The 19,796-nt window shown below is 47.5% G+C and overlaps 2 long non-coding RNA genes across 3 annotated transcripts; both read right to left on the bottom strand.

The window, feature by feature from the left end:
* Positions 1 to 61: 61 nt before the first annotated feature.
* LOC135441808 (uncharacterized) lies at positions 62 to 12,712 on the bottom strand. 2 transcript variants are annotated; one of them, XR_010438547.1, is made up of 3 exons: positions 12,528 to 12,712; positions 2,322 to 2,385; positions 62 to 165 (listed from the first exon to the last, which is right to left on the bottom strand). It is a non-coding gene; the product is annotated as an uncharacterized LOC135441808 (long non-coding RNA). The 2 variants fall into 2 exon arrangements; XR_010438546.1 differs by lacking the exon at positions 12,528 to 12,712 and adding an exon at positions 11,784 to 11,865.
* A 2,635-nt stretch (positions 12,713 to 15,347) lies between these two features.
* LOC135441806 (uncharacterized) lies at positions 15,348 to 16,284 on the bottom strand. Its single transcript, XR_010438545.1, has 2 exons — positions 15,695 to 16,284; positions 15,348 to 15,552 (listed from the first exon to the last, which is right to left on the bottom strand). It is a non-coding gene; the product is annotated as an uncharacterized LOC135441806 (long non-coding RNA).
* Between the last annotated feature and the right edge of the window lie 3,512 nt (positions 16,285 to 19,796).

Raw genomic sequence — 19,796 nt, 5'->3', positions numbered from 1 at the left:
GAGAAATATCGGGAAAAAGGCTCAGAAATTTGGGAAAACTGGAAATTTTGGGAATTCAGTACCTTGTAGGATACATTGCCATGGATTGATCCCAAATCCGCCGCGCACTCAGAGCTCGCTCGGCCTGGCCATGGATCCTGCCCGGGCTCGGCTCCACTGCCGACTCTGAGGGGAAAATTCAGGAATTTCCACCCAAAATCCACAAAATGGGAAAATTCTGATGGAAAATGAGGCTTTGAGCAAAAAAAATCCCAAAAATTTTGGATTTTTTTCACTTTTTTTCCTCATTTTTCAGCCCCAAATCCGCATTTCCACGAAGGATTTGTGACGTCTCCACTCCTGACTCTGAGAGGAAAAAAATTCAGGAATTTCCACCCAAAATCCTGGAAATCCACCTTGGATTTATTGAGATCCATAAAAATGGGAAAATTCTGATGGAAAAATGAGATTTTGGCACCAAAATTTGGATTTTTCCCCATTTTTTTCAGCCCCAAATTTGCATTTCCAGGAGGGATTTCTGCTCCAGATCCCAACTCTGAGGGGGAAATTCAGGAATTTCCACCCAAAATCCACAAAATGGGAAAATTCTGATGGAAAATGAGGTTTTGAGCAAAAAAAATCCCAAAAATTTTGGATTTTTTTCACTTTTTTCCCCATTTTTCAGCCCCAAATCTGCATTTCCAGGAGGGATTTCTGCTCCAGATCCCAACTCTGAGGGGGAAAAAACTTGGGAATATTGGGAATTTCCACCCAAAATCCTGGAAATCCATCCTGGGTTTATTGAGATTCATAAAAATGGGAAAATTCTGATGAAAAAATGAGATTTTGGCACCAAAATTTGGATTTTTCCCCATTTTTTTCAGCCCCAAATTCCCATTTCCAGGAGGGATTTCTGCTCCAGATCCCAACTCTGAGGGGGAAAAAACTTGGGAATATTGGGAATTTCCACCCAAAATCCTGGAAATCCATCCTGGGTTCATTGAGATTCATAAAAATGGGAAAATTCTGATGGAAAATGAGGCTTTGAGCAAAAAAATCCCAAAAATTTTGGATTTTTTTCACTTTTTTTCCTCATTTTTCAGCCCCAAATTTGCATTTCCAGGAGGGATTTCTGCTCCAGATCCCAAATATGAGAGGGAAAAATTCCCAAAAATCCTGGAAATCCACCCTGGATTTATTGGGATCCACAAAAATGGGAAAATTCTGATGGAAAATTGAGATTTTGGCACCAAAATTTGGGATTTTCCTGGGTTTTTTTCCCATTTTTCCCCCATTTTTCCAGTTCCCAGCCCCCAAAAAATGGGAGAATTCTACAGAAAAATGAGATTTTTGATACCAAAATTTGAATTTTAATATTTTTTTATTATTTTTCCAATCCTCAACCCAAAAATTTGGGAGAATCTGACAGAAAAATGAGATTTTTTGGCGCTAAAATTTGGGTTTTTCCCCATTTTTCAAGTTCCCAACTTAAAAAAATGGGAAGAGTTCAAGGGAAAAAATCAGATTTTATCACCAACATTTGGATTTTTCTGATTTTTTCCCATTTTTTCAGCCCCAACCCTGCAAAAAATGGGAAGAATCTGACGGAAAAATCAGATTTTATCACCAACATTTGGATTTTTATCTTTTTTATTTCAATCTTTCCACTTCCCAACTGCAAGAAATTGGGAGAATCCCACAGGAAAATGGGATTTTTGGCAGCAAAATTTGATTTTTTTCCCTTTTTTTACCCCATTTTTCCAGTCCCCAACCCAAAGAAATGGGAGAACAACACAGAAAAATGAGATTTTGGCACCAAAATTTGAATTTTTTCCCGATTTTTCCAGCCCCAAATCCCCAAAAATGGGAGAAATCCAACAGAAAAATGGAATTTTGGCACCAAAATTTGAGTTTTTCTGTTTTTTTTTTTTCATTTTTTCCCCATTTTTCCAGTCCCCAACCCAAAGAAATGGGAGGACCCCACAGAAAAATGGAATTTTAGCACCAAAACTTGGATTTTTTTCCCTTTTTTTCCCCATTTTTCCAGTCCCCAACCCAAAGAAATGGGAGGACCCCATAGAAAAATGAGATTTTGGCACCAAAATTTGGATTTTTTCCCATTTTTTCCAGCCCCAAACCCCCAAAAATGGGGAGAACGGGACAGAAAATGGGATTTTAGCACCAAAATTTGAATTTTTCTGGTTTTTTTTTTCATTTTTCCCCATTTTTTCCAGTCCCCAACCCAAAGAAATGGGAGAACAACACAGAAAAATGAGATTTTGGCACCAAAATTTGGATTTTTTTCCCATTTTTCCCCAGAAATGCAGAAAATCCGAGCTCACCTCAATTCCAGCTGCGGCTCCTCAGCCCCGGAGCTTCATTTTCCTCCTCTCGCTGCAAAAAGCTCTGGAAAAACCAAAATTTCCATCAATTCACAAATTCCAGAGCAAAATTCAGAAAATTGAGCCCAAAATCCCCCAAAATTTGGGAAAAAAACTCAAAATCACCCCCAAAAATCAGAAAATTGAGTCCAAAATCCCCCAAACTTTGGAAAATAATCCTAAAATTACCTCCAAAATTCAGAAAATGACCCCAAAATTCAGAAAATTGAGTCCAGAATCCCCAAACTTTGCGAAATAAACCCAAAATCCCCCTGAAATTCAGAAAATTGACCCAAAATCCCCAAACTTTGGGAAATTAATATAAAATCACCCACAAAATTGAGAAAATTGAGTCCAAAATCCTCCAAACTTTGGGAAAGAATCCCAAAATCACCCCCAAAATTCAGAAAATTGAGTCCAAAATCCCCCAAAATTTGGGAAATTAATATAAAATCACCCCCAAAATCCAGAAAATGACCCCAAAATTCAGAAAATTGAGTCCAAAATCCCCCAAAATTTGGGAAATAAACTTAAAATCACCCCCAAAATCCAGAAAATTGACCCCAAAATCCCCCAAACTTTGGGAAACAATCCCAAAATTCCCTCAAACTTTGGGAAATAAATCCAAAATCACCCCCAAAATTCAGAAAATTGAGTCCAAAATCCTCCAAAATTTGGGAAATAAAATCACCCCCAAAATTCAGAAAATTGAGTCCAAAATCCTCCAAAATTTGGGAAATAAACTTAAAATCACCCCCAAAATTCAGAAAATGACCCCAAAATCCTCCAAAATTTGGGAAATAAACCCAAAAATCCCTCAAACTTTGGGAAATAAATCCAAAATCACCCCCAAAATCCAGAAAATTGAGTCCAAAATGCCCCAAACTTTGGGAAAAAATCCCAAAATCACCCCCGAAATTCAGAAAATTGACCCCAAAATCCCCCAAACTTTGGGAAAGAATCCCAAAATCACCCCCAAAATTCAGAAAATTGAGTCCAAAATCCTCCAAAATTTGGGAAATAAACTTAAAATCACCCCCAAAATTCAGAAAATGACCCCAAATCCCCCAAACTTTGGGAAAGAAACCCAAAATCACCCCCAAAATTCAGAAAATGACCCCAAAATTCAGAAAATTGAGTCCAAAATCCCCAAAATTTGAGAAGCAATACTAAAATCACCCCCAAATTCAGAAAATTGAGTCCAAAATCCTCCAAACTTTGGGAAATAAACTGAAAATCACCCCCAAAATTCAGAAAATTCCCCCAAAATTCCCCAAAATTTGGGAGCCACTGCCCCAAACCCCAACCCTGGCCCAGCCCCAGCCCAGGCTCATTAAGGGTTAATTAGCATGAAGGGTTCATTAGCATGAAGGGTTCATTAGCTCGGGTTCACCCAGCCCCAGGGAATTCTCTCAGGTTCCAAATTCTCAGCCCAAAATATCCAGGAATTCCCTCAGATCCCAAATTCCCATCCCAAAATATCCAGGAATTCCCTCAGGTTCCCAATTCCCCATCCCTCAAATCTCTGAAATTCCTTTAGATTCCAAATTCCCATTCCAAAACATCCAGGAATTCCCTCAGGATGGAAATTCCAATCCTCAAACCTTGGGAATTCTCTCAGGTCCCAAATTCCCAGCCCAAAATATCCAGGAATTCCCTCAGGTTCCCAATTCCCATCATAAAAAACCCAGGAATTCCCTCAGTGTCCCAATTCCCACCTCAAAACCTTGGAAATTCCTTTAGATTCCAAATTCCCATCCCAAAATATCCAAGAATTCCCTCAGGTTCCCAATTCCCATTCCAAAACCTCAGCAATTCCCTCAGGTTCCAAATTCTCATCCCAAAACTTTGGGAATTCCCTCAAGCTGGAAATTCCCACTTCAAAACCTTCGGAATTCCTTTAGATTCCCAATTTCCATCCTCAAATATCCAGAAATTCCCTCAGGCTGGAAATTCCAATGTCAAAATCTTGGGAATTCCCTCAGGTTCCCAATTCCCATCCCTAAAATCTCTGAAATTCCTTCAGATTCCAAATTCCCATTCCAAAATATCCAGGAATTCCCTCAGGCTGGAAATTCTCAGCCCCAAAACCTCAGGAATTTCCTCAGGTTCCGAATTTCCATCCCAAAATATCCAGAAATTCCCTCAGGTTCCCAATTCCCATCCTAAAAAACCCAGGAATCCCCTCAGTGTCCCAATTCCCACCTCAAAACCTTGGAAATTCCTTCAGATTCCAAATTCCCAGCCCAAAACCTCAGGAATTCCCTCAGGTTCCAAATTCCCAGCCCAAAATATCCAGGAATTCCCTCAGGTTCCCAATTCCCAGCCCAAAACTTTGGGAATTCCCTCAGGCTGGAAATTCCCACTTCAAAACTTTGGGAATTCCTTCAGATTCCAAATTTCCATCCTAAAATACCCAGGAATTCCCTCAGGCTGGAAATTCCAATGTCAAAACCTTGGGAATTCCCTCAGGTTCCCAATTCCCATCCCTAAAATATCTGAAATTCCTTCAGATTCCAAATTCCCAGCCCAAAACCTCAGGAATTCCCTCAGGTTCCAAATTCCCAGCCCCAAACCTTGGGAATTCTCTCAGGTCCCAAATTCCCAGCCCAAAATATCCAGGAATTTTCTCAGGCTGGAAATTCTCAGCCCCAAAACCTCAGGAATTCCCTCAGGTCCCAAATTCCCAGCCCAAAACTTTGGGAATTCCCTCAAGCTGGAAATTCCCACTTCAAAACCTTGGGAATTCCTTCAGATTCCCAATTTCCATCCTAAAATACCCAGGAATTCCCTCAGGTTGGAAATTCCAATGTCAAAACCTTGGGAATTCCCTCAGGTTCCAAATTCTCATCCTAAAATATCTGAAATTCCTTCAGGTTCCAAATTCCCAGCCCAAAACCTCAGGAATTCCCTCAGGTTCCAAATTCCCAGCACAAAAAAACTGGGAATTCCCTCGGGCTGGAAATTCCCATCCCAAAATATCCAGGAATTCCCTCGGGCTCCCAATTCCCATTTGGAAACACTCAGGAATAATTCCAGTGACTCCCTGTCACCCCAAAACATCCAGGAATCCCCTCAGTGTTCCATTTCAATCCCAAATAAACCAGGAATTCTCTCATTATTCCATTCCCACCCCAAACCATCCAGGAATTCCCTCAGAGTCCCATTCCCATCCCAAAATATCCAGGAATTCCCTCAAGTATCCCCTTCCCATCCTATAAAACCCAGGAATTCCCTCACTGTTCCATTCCCATCCTGTAAAACCCAAAAATTCCCTCAGGCTTCCCAAAATCCCTGAGACACCCCCAGGATCCCAATTCCTACTCCAAAAAACCTGGGAATTCCCTCAGTGCCCCATTCCCACCCCAAAACATCCAGGAATTCCCTCAGTGTCCCATTCCCATCCTTAAATCCCAGCAATTCCCTCCGAGCTCACTCCTTATGCCAAAACACCCAGGAATCCCCTCAGCGTCTCATTCACATCCTAAAACAATCAGGAATTCCCTCAGGATCCCATTCCCACCCCAAACCATCCAGGAATTCTCCCAATGTTCACTCCTCACCCCAAAACATCCAGCAATTCCCTCAGTGGTCACTTCTCATCCCAAAAATCCTGGGAATTCCCTCAGTGGTTCATTCCCATTCCAAACCATCCAGGAATTCCCTCAGTGTTCCCTTCCCATCCCAAAAAAACTCAGAATTCCCTCAGCATTCACTCCTCGTCCCAAACCATCCAGGAATTCCCTCAGTGTTCACTCCTCATATTAAAAACATCAATCATTCCCTCAGTGTCCTCTTCCCACCCCACAAAATTAAGGAATTTTCTCCGTGTTCCATTCCCAGCCCAAACCACCCAGGAATTCCCTCAGTGTCCCATTCCCATCCTATAAACACAGCAATTCCCTCAGTGCCTCATTTCTACCCCAAAACATCCAGAAATTCCCTCAGTGTCCCATTCCCATGCTACAAAAACAGTGAATTCTCTCAACATCCCATTCCCACCCCAAAACATCCAGGAATTCCCTCAGTGTTCCACTCCATCCCAAAAAATCCTGGCTGTTCCCTCAGTGTCCCCTTCCCATCCCAAAACAACCAGGAATTCCCTCAGTGTCCCATTCCCACCCCAAATAAACCAGGAATTCTCTCATTATTCCATTCCCATCCCAAACCATCCAGGAATTCCCTCAGGCTCCCAGTTCCCATTTGGAAACACTCAGGAATATTTTCAGGGACTCCCTGTCACCCCAAAACATCCAGGAATTCCCTCAGTGTTCATTTCTCATCCCAAAACATCCAAGAAATCCCTCAGTGCCCCATTCCCAATCCAAACCATCCAGGAATTCCCTCAGTGTCCCATTCCCATCCCCATCCAGAAAACTCAGGAATCCTCTCAGTGTTCCCTCTTCACCCCAAAACATCCGGGAATTCCCTCAGTGTCCCATTCCCATCCTATAAAACCCAGGAATTCCCTCAGTGTCCCCTCTTCATCCCAAAACATCCAGGAATCCCCTCAGTCTTCACTCCTCATCCCAATAAAACATCCAGAAATTCTCACAGTGCCATTCCCACGTCAAAACCTCAGCAACCTCCTCAGTGTTCCATTCCCACCCCAAACCATCCAGGAATCCCCTCAGCATTCACTCCTTGTCCCAAAACCACCAGGAATTCCCTCTGTTCCATTCCCACCCCAAAACACTCAGGAATTCCCTCAGGCTCCCAATTCCCATCCTAAAACATCCAGGAATCCCCTCAGTGTTTCATTTCCACCCCAAAACATCCAGGAATCCCCTCAGTGTCCCCTTCCCATCCTATAAAACCCAGGAATTCCCTCAGTGTTCCCTCCTCATCCCAAATAAACTGGGAATTCCCTCAGTGTTCCCTCCTCATCCCAAAACATCCAGGAATTCCCTCAGTGTCCCATTCCCATCCTATAAAACCCAAGAACTCCCTCAGGGTTCCCTCCTCATCCCAAAGCATCCAAGAATTCCCCCAGCGTCCCATTCCCATCCCAGACAAACCGGGAGTTCCCTCAGTGTTTCATTCCTATCCCAAAAATCCCAACAATTCCCTCAATGCCCCATTCCAATCCCAAAACACCCAGGAATTCTCAGTGCCCCATCCTCATCCCAAACCATCCAGGAATTCCCTCAGGCTCCCGGTTCCCAGCCCAAAACACTCAGGAATATTTTCGGTGACTCCCTATCAACCCAAAACATCCAGGAATCCCCTCAGCGTTCACTGCTCATCCCAAAAATCCTGACAATCCCCCCCAGTGTCCCCTTCCCACCCCAAAACACCCAGGAATTCCTTCAGTGCTCACTCCTCATTCCCAAAAACCCAAGAATTCCCTCTGTGTCCCATTCCCATCCCAAAACACCAGGAATACCCTCAGTGTTCCATTCCCACCCCAAAACATCCAGGAATCCCCTCAGTGTTTCATTTCCACCCCAAAACATTCAGGAATTCCCTCAGTGTTTCATTCCTATCCCAAAAATCCCAACAATTCTCTCAGTGCCCCATTCCAATCCCAAAACATTCAGGAATCCCCTCAGTGCCCCATCCTCATCCCAAACCATCCAGGAATTCCCTCAGTGTTCACTGCTCATCCCAAAAATCCTGACAATCCCCCCCAGTGTCCCCTTCCCATCCCAAAACATCCAGGAATTCCTTCAGTGTTTACTCCTCATTCCCAAAAAACCAAGAATTCCCTCAGTGTCCCATTCCCACATCAAAACATCCAGGAATCCCCTCAGTGTTTCATTTCCACCCCAAAACATTCAGGAATTCCCTCAGCATCCCCTTCCCATCCTATAAAACCCAAGAACTCCCTCAGTGTTCCCTCCTCATCCCAAATAAACCGGGAATTCCCTCAGGGTTCACTCCTCATCCCAAAACAACCAGGAATTCCCTCAGTGTCCCATTCCCATCCTATAAAACCCAAGAATCCCTCAGTGCTCCATCCTATCCAAAAAACTGGAATTCCCTCAGGTTCCATCCTCATCCCAAAAACCGGGAATTCCCTCAGGGTTCAATTCCATCCAAAACAACATCTCTCAGGTCCCATTCCATCATTAAAACCCAGCAATTCCCCATGTCCCTATTCAATCAACTCCAGGAATTCCCTCAGAGTTCCATTCCCACCCTAAAACACCCAGGAATTCCCTCAGGCTCCCAATTTCCATCCTAAAACATCCAGGAATATTTACAGTGACTCCCCTGTCACCCTGAAACATCCAGGAATTCCCTCAGAGTTCCATTCCCACCCTATAAAACTGGGAATTCCCTCAGGGTTCCCTCCATCCCCAAAAAACAAGGAATTCCTCAGTGTCCATTCCCATCCATAAAATGGGAATTCCCTCTGTGTTCCCTCCTCATCCCAAAGCATCCAGGAATTCCCTCAGTGTCCATTCCCACCCCAGAACAACAAGAATTCCTCATGCTCCATTCCCATCCCAAAATCACAATCCTCAATGCCATTCTCCAAAACATCAGGATCCCCTCTGTTCTTCCATCTCAAAACATTCAGGAATTCTCCAGCGTCCCCTTCCATCCTATAAAACCCAAGAATTCCCTCAGTGCTCCTCCTCATCCCAAATAACTGGGAATTCCTCAGGTTCACTCCCATCAAAAGAATCCAGGAATTCCTCAGTGCTCCATTTCCATCCCAAGAAAATAGGAATTCGCTCAGTGCTCACTCTCCACCAAAAAGAACAGGACTCCTCAGTGTTCATTGCATCCAAAAAAACCCAGGAATCCTCAGTTCCTTCCCATCCTATAAAACCCAGGAAGTCCCTCAGTGCCCAATTCCCATCCTAAACCCAGAATGATCATCAGGGATCCCATTACCCAACCACCCAGAATCCATGGCCCCTTTGCGTCCCAAAATCCCAAATTTCCCTCAGTGCTCACTCCTCATCCCACACAGACCAGGAATTCCCTTGCTACCCAAAAACATCCAGGAACACCCTCAGAGTTTCACTCCCCATCCCAAAATATCCAGGAATTCCCTCAGTGCCCTCTTCCCATCCCAAAATATCCAGCAATTCCCTCAGTGTCCTCTTCAATCCTATAAAACCCAGGAATCCCCTCAGTGTCCTCTTCCCATCCCAAAACATCCAGGAATTCCCTCAGTGTCCCCTTCCCATCCCAAAACATCCAGGAATTCCCTCAGTGCCCCATTCCCATCCCAAAATATCCAGGAATTCCCTCAGTGTTCCATTCCCATCCCAAAATATCCAGCAATTCCCTCAGTGTCCTCTTCCCATCCCAAAACATCCAGGAATTCCCTCAGTGTCCTCTTCCCATCCCAAAACATCCAGCAATTCCCTCAGTGTCCTCTTCCCATCCCAAAACATCCAGCAATTCCCTCAGTGTTCCACTCCCATCCTGTAAAACCCATTAATTACCTCAGGCTCCCAATTCCCATCCCCAAAACATCCAAGAATTCCCTCAGTATCCCATTCCCATCCCAAAACAAACGAGAATTCCCTCAGGCGCCAAATTCCAATCCCAAAATCCCTGAGACACCCCCGGGCTCCCAATTCCTACTCAGAAACATCTGGGAACTCCCTCAGTGTCCCATTCCCATCCCAAAACATCCAGGAATTCCCTCAGTGTCCCATCCTCATCCCAAAACATCCAGGAATTCCCTCAGTGTCCCATTCCCATCCTATAAAACCCAGGAGCTCCCTCAGCATCCCAATTCCCATCCCTAAAATCCCAAGAATGATCTCAGGGACTCCCCATTACCCCAACACATCCAGGAATTCCCTCACTGGCCCCTTTGCGTCCCAAAAATCCCAAATTTCCCTCAGCGCTCACTCCTCACCCCACACAGACCAGGAATTCCCTTGCTACCCAAAAACATCCAGGAACACCCTCAGAGTTTCACTCCCCATCCCAAAACATCCAGGAATTCCCTCAGTGTCCCATTCCCATCCCAAAACATCCAGGAATTCCCTCAGTGTCCTCTTCCCATCCCAAAACATCCAGGAATTCCCTCAGTGTTCCACTCCCACTCTGCAAAACCCAAGAATTACCTCAGGCTCCCAATTCCCATCCCCAAAACATCCAAGAATTCCCTCAGTGCCCCATTCCCATCCCAAAACAAACGAGAATTCCCTCAGGCGCCAAATTCCAATGCCAAAATCCCTGAGACACCTCCAGGCTCCCAATTTCTACTCCAAAACATCTGGGAATTCCCTCAGTGTCTCCTTCCCATCCCAAAACATCCAGGAATTCCTTCAGTGCTCCATTCCCATCCCAAGGAAAATGGGAATTCGCTCAGTGGTCACATCTCACCCCAAAAACAACAGGACTTCTCTCAGTGTTTCATTGCTATACCCCCAAAAAAAAAGGAATTCCCTCAGTGTCCCCTTCCCATCCCAAAAAATCCAGGAATCCCCTCAGTGCTCCCTCCTCATCCCAAATAGACCGGGAATTCCCTCAGGGTTCACTCCTCATCCCAAAGCATCCAGGAATTCACTCAGTGACCCCTTCCTATCCTAGAAAACCCTGCAATTCCCTCAGTGTTCCATTCCCACCCCAAAACATCCAGAATTTCCCTCAGAGTTCACTCCTCATCCCAAAATATCCACGAATTCTCTCAGTGTTTCACTCCCATCCCAAAAATGCCGGGAATCCCCTCAGAGTTCACTCCTCATCCCAAATAAACCATGAATCCCTTCAGCGTCCTCTTCCCACCCCAAAACTTCCAGGATTTCCCTCAGCGTTCACTCCTCACCTCCAAACATCCACGAATGCCCTCAGTGTCTCATTCCCATCAGAAAACATCCGTGAATCCCCTCAGTGTTCACTCCCCATCCCCAAAATCCCCTCAGTGCTCCCTTCACACCCCAAAACACCCAAGAATTCCCTCAGTGTCCCATTCCTATCCCAAAAATCCCCTCAGTGTCCCGTTCCCAACCCGAGCTCCCGATGTCTCCCCTCAGGCCCCGGTGTCCCCTCAAATTCCCGGTATCCCCCTCATGTCCCGGCGTCCCCCCAAACTCCGGGTGTCCCCTCATGTCCCGGTGTCCCCTCATGCCCCGGTGTCCCCTCCGTGCTCTCCGCGCTCCCCTCAGGCGCCGCCGCGCTCCCAGCTCCGAGCGCTCCAACGTCACCGTTCCCCACACCCGCCCCAAACCGCGGCAATTCCGCAAAACCGCACCGGGAACGCTCCAAACCGGCCCGGGACAGGCCGCAGGGCCGTGCCCGCCGAGTCCCCTCCGCCCCGGGCCGCCCTCAGCGCGTCCTCCCCTCACGGAGCGGGCGGGGGCGGCCCCGCGGGGCGGGAGCGGCCTGGGCCTAACGGGGGCGGGCTGGGCCTAACGGGGGCGGGCTCGCTCCGCCGCAGCGGCGCTGCCGTGCCCGGCCCAGTCCGGCGTGGCGGGCGCTGCCGGCGCCGTCCCGGGGCTCACTCACCGCGGGCCGGGCCGGGCCGGGCCGGCGCTGCCGCCGCGCAGGAGCCGCCGCCGCTTCCTCCCGGTCCGCGACAAAATGGCGGCGGCAGGAAGTGCCCCCCGCGCGCCGGCCCCGCCCCGCGCTACGCCAACGGCGTAAGGCGGCCCCGCCCGCGCCGCGCACGCCCGGCGCTACGCAAACGGCGTAACGCCGCGCAGGGCCGCTCGTACGCAAACGGCGTAAGGCGGCGCTGAACGGCGCCTACGCAAACGGCGTAGCGCGGCCCCGCCCGCCCCGCCCCGCGCCCTACGCAAACGGCGTAACCCCGGCGGCGCAGGGCGGAGGGCGCTCCGCCGCGACCCCCGCGGCCCCCGGAGCCCGCACGCCGCCCCGTGAGGGCGGACAGGCCGCGGATCGCCCGCCGGGCGCACCGGGAGGCGGCGGAGAGAGCGGCAGGCACGGCGGAGCGGGAAGCGCGCCCGGCGCTTGCGCCAGCGGCGCCCCCGCCTTTACGGCGTTGGCGCAGCGGCGGGGCCCGCGCCGCAGCTTACGCCTTTGGCGTAGCCGCCCTGACGCAGCGGCCGCATTACGCAATGCGGGTTACGCCGGCGGGGCGACGTAAGCGGCGTTGGTGAATCGCGGCACCCCCATGAAGCCCACCCGGTGTCCCCGCTCCGTCCTCCCGCTTCCCCCTCAGCGCCGCCGCCTCCCCTGGCCCGGCCCGGCCCGGCCCTCCCGGCGCTCCCGCCGCGGCCCCGCTCTTACCTGAGGGGGGCCGAGCCGGGCCGGGCCGGGCTGGGCCGCCCTCCCTCCCTCCCGGCGGGCCGGGGGCGGCGGCGGGGGCGGAGGAGGAGGAGGAGGAGGGAGGGGAGGGGGCGGGGGGGCCGCGGGCACCGAGGGGCAGCGGGTCCGGCAGCGGCGCCGCACTGACCTCACCGCGCTGCGCGTGACGTCACGGCGCAACCGGGACACGCCCACCGCCGCCGGCCCCGCCGCGTGACGTCACGGGAGGGAACGGGAGGGGGGGATACCGGGAGGGGACACCGGGAATGGGATAACGGGGAGGGGGAGGGGGGGAAGACACCGGGAGGAGGAAGGGAGAGCGGGGGGGGGCACCGGGAGGGGACCGGGAATGGGGAGGGGGCACCGGGAATTGGGGGGGGTCACCGGGAGGGTGAAGAGAACACCGGGAGGGGACATTGAGGGGTCCCGAGGGTACCGGGAGGGCCATGGGGGACACCGGGAGGGTCCTGGGGACATTTGGGGGGACACCGGGAATAGAGGGGGGGGGTCCCGGGTGACACCGGGGGGGTCTTGGGGACATTTTGGGGGGTTTGGGTTCACCGGGGGGGGCTTTGGGGACATTTTGGGGGGTCCTGAGTGACACCGGGGGGATTTGGGGACACTCTGGGGGGGATATCGGGAATGGGGGGGGGTCTTTGGGGACATTTGAGGGGTCACAGGAACATTTTGGGGGGGTCCTGGCGACACTTTGGGGACATTTTGGGGCCTCTGGGGACATTTTGGGGGGTCCTGGGGGGGACACCGGAAATGGGGGAGGTCCCAGGGGGGTCCTTGGGGACATTTTGGGGGGTCCCGGGTGACACCGGGGGGAGCTTGGGGACACTTTGAGGGTCCCTGGGGGGTCTTTGGGGACATTTGAGGGGTCCTGGGGACATTTTGGGGTCTCTGGGGACATTTTGGGGGCACACCGGGAATGGGGGGGGGTCCTGAGGGGACCCTTGGGGACATTTTGGGGGGTCCTTGGGGGTTTTGGGGACCTTTTGGGGGGGTCCTTGGGGGTCCCAGGGACGTTCTGGGGACATTTTGGGGGTGCCAAGGACAATTTGGGGACATTTTGAGGGGTCCTTGGGGACATTTCGGGGTCTCTGGGGGGTCCTTGGGGACATTCTGGGGACCCCAAGAACAATTTGGGGACATTTTGGGGGGGTCCCATTTTAGAGACATTTTGGGGGGGGGTCTTGGGGACACTTTGGGGGTCCTTGGGGACATTTTGGGGGGTCCTGGGTGACCCCAGAGGGGGATTGGGGACATTTGAGGTGTCCCTGGGGGGGCTTTGGGGACATTTGAGGGGTCCTGGGGACATTTTGGGGTCTCTGGGGACATTTTGGGGGCACACCGGGAATGGGGGGGGTCCTGAGGGGACCCTTGGGGACATTTTGTGGGGGGTCCTTGGGGGTCCCAGGGACGTTCTGGGGACATTTTGGGGGTGCCAAGGACAATTTGGGGACATTTTGAGGGGTCCTTGGGGACATTTTGGGGTCTCTGGGGGGTCCTTGGGGACATTCTGGGGATCCCAGGGACAATTTGGGGACATTTTGGGGGGGTCTTGGGGACAATAAATTTGAGTGGGGGGATCACAGGGGGGTCTGGGGACATTTGAGGGGTCACAGGGACATTTCGGGGGGTCCTGGGGACATTTTGGGTGTCTGGGGACATTCTGGGGGGGGTCTTGGGGACATTTTGGGGGTCCTGGGGACACTTTGGGGACATTTTGGGGCATTTTGGGGACATTTTAAAGGGGTCCCAAGGACACTTTGGGGACATTTTGGGGGTCCTGGGACATTTTTGGGGGTCTTGGGGACATTTTTGGGAGGATTTTGGGGGTCCCAGGGACAATTTGGGGACATTTTGGGGATCCTGGAGACAAATTTGGGGACATTTTGGGGGGTCCTGGGGACATTTGAAGGGTCCCAGGGACAATTTTAGAATATTTTGGGTAAATTTTGGGGGGTTTTGGGGACATTTCGGGGGTCCTGGGGACATTTTAAAGTGGTCCCAAGGACAATTTGGGGACATTTTTGGGAGGATTTTGGGGGTCCCAGGGACAATTTGGGAACCTTTTGAGGACCCTGGGGACATTTTGGGGGTCCTGGGGAGAAATTTGGGGATATTTTGGGGGGTTTTGGGGACATTTTGGGGAATCTCTGGTGACATTTGGGGACATTTTGGGGGTCCTGGGGACAAATTTGGGGACAATTTGGGGGTCCCAAGGACAATTTTAGAATATTTTGGGTAAATTTTGGGGGGTTTTGGGGTCACCATCCCACCCCCCCCCTTAGGAAATTGCAATTCCAGAAAAAAATTCGAGCTTAATTAAAAAAAAAAAAATTCCAATTTTTTTGCTGAATTCCCATCAATTTTTGGGATAACAAAATGGAATTTTGATGAAACCAAAAATCAGGGATTTATTCAAAATTCCAATTCCAGAAAAAATTCCAGCTCAATTTAAAAAAAAAAATCCCCCAAAATTCCAATTGTTTTGGTGAATTCCCATCAATTTTTGGGATAACAAAATGGAATTTTGATGAAACCAAAAATCAGGGATTTATTTAAAATTCCAGCTCTGAATTCACAAAGAATTCCTGGATTTTTTTGGGAATTTTTATGGAAAAAAAAAGGATTAAAATCACTGAGGTGGAGCCTTAAATTCTGCTAAAAAAAGGGAAATTTTGGGGTAAAAAAAATTCAGGAATTTCTTCCCAAAATCCCCCTTGGAATGGGAGATTCCCAAATCCTCCCTGGGAATGAAAAAAATAAAAATTAAAGGCTAAAAAATTCCAATTTTTGGGAATAAATCTTTATTAAATTGAAGAATTTTGGGGAAAAAAATGAAAAATATCGTCAGGAATTTTTCCAAACTTCCAACTTTTTATTTTTTCCCATTTTTGGGGCTTTATTTCGCTAAAAATTGCCCCAAATTCCAGCAGAGAATTCCTCAAGAATGGGAAAATTCAGGAATTTTTTCCTCTTTTGTGGCTTCTTCATCCTGGAAAAGGAGAAAAAAAATGGGAAAAATTTAAAAAAAAATTTAAATTTTAATGAATTTTCCAAGAATTCTCCCCAAAATTCCAATTCCAGGGTGGAAAAACCCTGGAAAAATCCAAATTTTTTTTTAATGGAATTCTCACCTGGAATTCTCAGGGCTCTTCCAAGGTTTTCTCCTCCTCCTTTTCCAGGGTTTTTTCCTCTTTTTCTGGAATTTTTTCTGGAATTTTTTCCTCCTCAGTTTGGTTTTGGGGGGAAATCTCAAATTCTTGGGATTTTGGGGAATTTTCCTCGGATTTTTTGGGATTTTCTTGGGAATTTCCTTGGGAATTTTCAGGATTTTCTTGTGAATTTTCTTGGGAATTTTCAGGATTTTCTTGGGAATTTTCTTGGGAATTTTTGGGATTTTCTTGGGAATTTTCCTGGGGATTTTTGGGATTTTCTTGAGAATTTTCCTGGGAATTTTCGGGATTTTCCTGGGAATTTTGGGGATTTTCTTGGGAATTTTCCTGGGAATTTTGGGGATTTTCGGGAATTTCGGGCTCCTCCAGGAACGGGGGCACCAGGAGGGGCCCGGGGGCCCTGAGGAATTCCTGGGATTTGGGGCCGTCCTGGGGAATTTGGGAATTTTCCGTGGAATTTTCCGGAATTTCCGTGGTTTTGGGGCCGTCCTGGGGCTCTTCCGTGAAGGGATCTTCACCCTGCAGGGGGAAAAAATCACGGGAATTTTGGGGGGAAATGGAGAAAATTGGGAATTTTGGGGGAAATATTGAAAATTAGGGAAAATCAGGGAGAAAACCAGGGAAATTAGGGGGAAAATCTATGGAAAATTGGGGGAAAAACAATGGAAATTTGAGGGAAAATGGGGTAAGAAAGGGAAAATTGGGGGGGAAAATGGGAAAATTGGGGGAAAAAATAATGGAAATTTGAGGGGGGAAAATATTGAAAATTTGGGGGGAAAATTGGGGGAAAAACAATGGAAATTTGGGGGAAAATGGGGATAAGAAAGGGAAAATTGGGGGGAAAACCAGGAAAATTTGGGTAAAAATGGGGGAAAATGGGAATTTTGGGGGAAAAAAATGGAAATTAGTGAAAATCAGGGAAATTTGGGGGAAAATCTATGGAAAATGGAGGGAAAAACAAGGGAAAATTGGGGGTAAACATGGGGGGAAATGGGAAAATTGGGGGAAAAAATAATGGAAATTTGGGGGGGAAAAATATTGAAAATTTGGGGGGAAAATTTGGGGGGAAAACCAGGGAAATTTGGGGGAAAATGGGAAAATTTGGGAAAAAATAATGGAAATTTGGCAGAGGAACAAGGGAAATTGGGGGAAAAATATTGAAAATTTGGGGGGAAAATTGGGGGGAAAACCATGGAAATCTGGGGGAAAAGGGGAAAATTTGGGAAAAAAGGGGATTTTGGGGAAAAATGGGGGGAAAAGGGAAAAATGGGGGGAGAAAACATTGAAATTTGGGGGAAACAGGGAAATTTGGAGGGAAAACCATGGAAAATAAGGGAGAAACAGAGAAAACTGGTGGGGGAAAAAACCATGGAAAAATGGGGAAAAACCCCATTGAAAATTGGGGAAAACGGGGAAAAAACATGGAAAATTGAGGGGGAAAAACCCATTAAAAATTTGGGAAAATTGGGATGAAGAAAATGGGAAATTTGAGTGAAACCAGGGGAAATTGAGGGAGAAAATGAAAAATTGGGGAATACTGGGAATACTGGTGTGGGATACTGGGAATTGCTGGGATAGTGGGAATTACTGGTCTGGAATAATGAGAATTATTGGAAAAATGGGAATTACTGGTGTGGGATAGTGGGAATGACTGGGATAATGGGAATTATTGGGAATTACTGGTCTGGGATAATGGGAATTAACGGGATAATAGGAATTACTGGGAATTAGTGGGAATTATTGAGATAATGAGAGCTATTGGGATAATGGGAATTATTGGGAATTACTGGTCTGGAATAATGGGAATTATTGGGATAATGAAAATTATTGGAAAAATGGGAATTACTGGTGTAAAGGATTATTGGGAATTACTGGTGTGGGATAATGGGAATTACTGGGAATACTGGGAATTATTGGGGTAAGAGGAATTCCTGGTCTGGGATAATGGGAATACTGAGAATATTGGGAATTATTTGGAATAACTGGTCTGAGATCATGGGAATTACTGGGATAATGAAAATTATTGGGAAAATGGGAATTATTGATCTGGGATAATGGGAATAACTGGGAATAGCTGGGTTAGTGGGAATTACTGGGATAATGAGAATTATTGGGAAAATGGGAATTAGTGGGATAAAGGGATTATTAGGAATTACTGGTCTGGGATAATGGGAATTAATGGGATAATGGGAATTACTGGGAATTACTGGTGTGGGACAGTGGGAATGACTGGGATAATGGGAATTATTGGGATAATGGGAATTATTGGGATAACGGGAATTAGTGGGAATGACTGGTCTGGAATACTGGGAATTATTGGGATAATGGGAATTACGGAAAAAATGGGAATTACTGGTCTGGGATAATGGGAATTACTGGGATAATGGGAATTACTGGTGTGGGATATTGGGAATACTGAGAATATTGGGAATTATTTGGAATAACTGGTCTGAGATCATGGGAATTACTGGGATAATGGGAATTACTGGGATAATGGGAATTATTGGGATAATGGGAATTACTGGTCTGGGATAATGGGAATTACGGAAAAAATGGGAATTATTGGGATAATGGGAATTATTGGGAATTACTGGTCTGGAATAATGGGAATTATTGGGATAATGAAAATTATTGGAAAAATGGGAATTACTGGGATAAAAGGATTACTGGGAATGACTGGTCTGGGATAATGGGATTAACTGGGAAAATGGGAATGGTCCCATCCCAGACTGGGATTTGGGAATGATCCCATCCCACACAGCCAATTCCAGGCTCAAAGTCCCTGCTTTTGCCAGGATCCCAAATCCCTTTTTTTGGATCCCAAATCCCTTTTTTTGATCCCAAATCCCTTTTTTTGGATCCCAAATCCCTTTTTTGGATCCCAAATCCCTTTTTTGGATCCCAAATCCCTTTTTTTGGATCCCAAATCCCTGCTTTTCCCGAGATCCAATGTCCTCTCTTTTGGGTCCATCCTTCTTCAAAATCCGTTTTCCCGGGATCCAAAATCCCTTTTTTTGGGATCCAGAATCTCTTTTTCCCAGGAACCAAAATCCCATTTTTTGGGATCCAGAATCTCTTTTTCCCAGGAACCAAAATCCCATTTTTTGGGATCCAAAATCCCATTTTTTGGGATCCAAGTCCCTGCTGTTCCCAGATCCAAAGTCTCTTCTTTTGGGATCCAAATTCCGTCTTTTCAGGGTCCAAAATCCCTTTTTTTTTTTGGGATCCAGAATCTCTTTTTTTCCCAGGATCCAAGGTGCCCTTTTCCCGGGATTTAGGGTCACTTTTCCCAGGATCCAAAATCCCATTTTTGGGATCCAAAGTCCCTTCTTTTCCTGGGATCCAAATCCCAATTTTCCCAGGATCCACGGTCCATCTTCCTGGAATCCCAAATCCTTTTTTTTGGGATCCAAAATCCCATTTTTCCCAGGACTTAAGGCGGCGTTTCCAGGGATCCAAATCCCATTTTCCCAGGATCCAAAATCCCATTTTTTGGGATCCAAAATCCCATTTTTCCCAGGACTCCAGGTCCGTATTCCCAGGATCCAAAGTTCTTTCTCCTTGGACTCCAAAATCCCTTTTTTTGGGATCCAAATCCCATTTTCCCCTGGACCTGAGGTTCCGTCGTCCCGGGATCCATAATCCCATTTTTTGGGATCAAAAATCCCATTTTTCCCAGGACTTAAGGCGGCGTTTCCAGGGATCCAAATCCCATTTTCCCAGGATCCAAAATCCCATTTTTTGGGATCCAAAATCCCATTTTTTGGGATCCAAAATCCCATTTTTCCCAGGACTTAAGGCGGCGTTTCCAGGGATCCAAATCCCATTTTCCCAGGATCCAAAATCCCATTTTTTGGGATCCAAATCCCATTTTTTGGGATCCAAAATCCCATTTTTCCCAGGACTCCAGGTCCGTATTCCCAGGATCCAAAGTTCTTTCTCCTTGGACTCCAAAATCCCTTTTTTTGGGATCCAAATCCCATTTTTTCCTGGCATCCAAATCCCATTTTCCCAGGACCCACGGTCCTTTTTCCCCAGGATCCAAAGTCCCTCCTCTTGGGAT

This window comes from Zonotrichia leucophrys, unplaced genomic scaffold (assembly GCF_028769735.1).
Source record: "Zonotrichia leucophrys gambelii isolate GWCS_2022_RI unplaced genomic scaffold, RI_Zleu_2.0 Scaffold_547_33790, whole genome shotgun sequence".
Taxonomy (NCBI): Eukaryota; Metazoa; Chordata; class Aves; order Passeriformes; family Passerellidae; genus Zonotrichia; species Zonotrichia leucophrys.
This window is presented reverse-complemented; position numbering and strand designations above follow the sequence as displayed.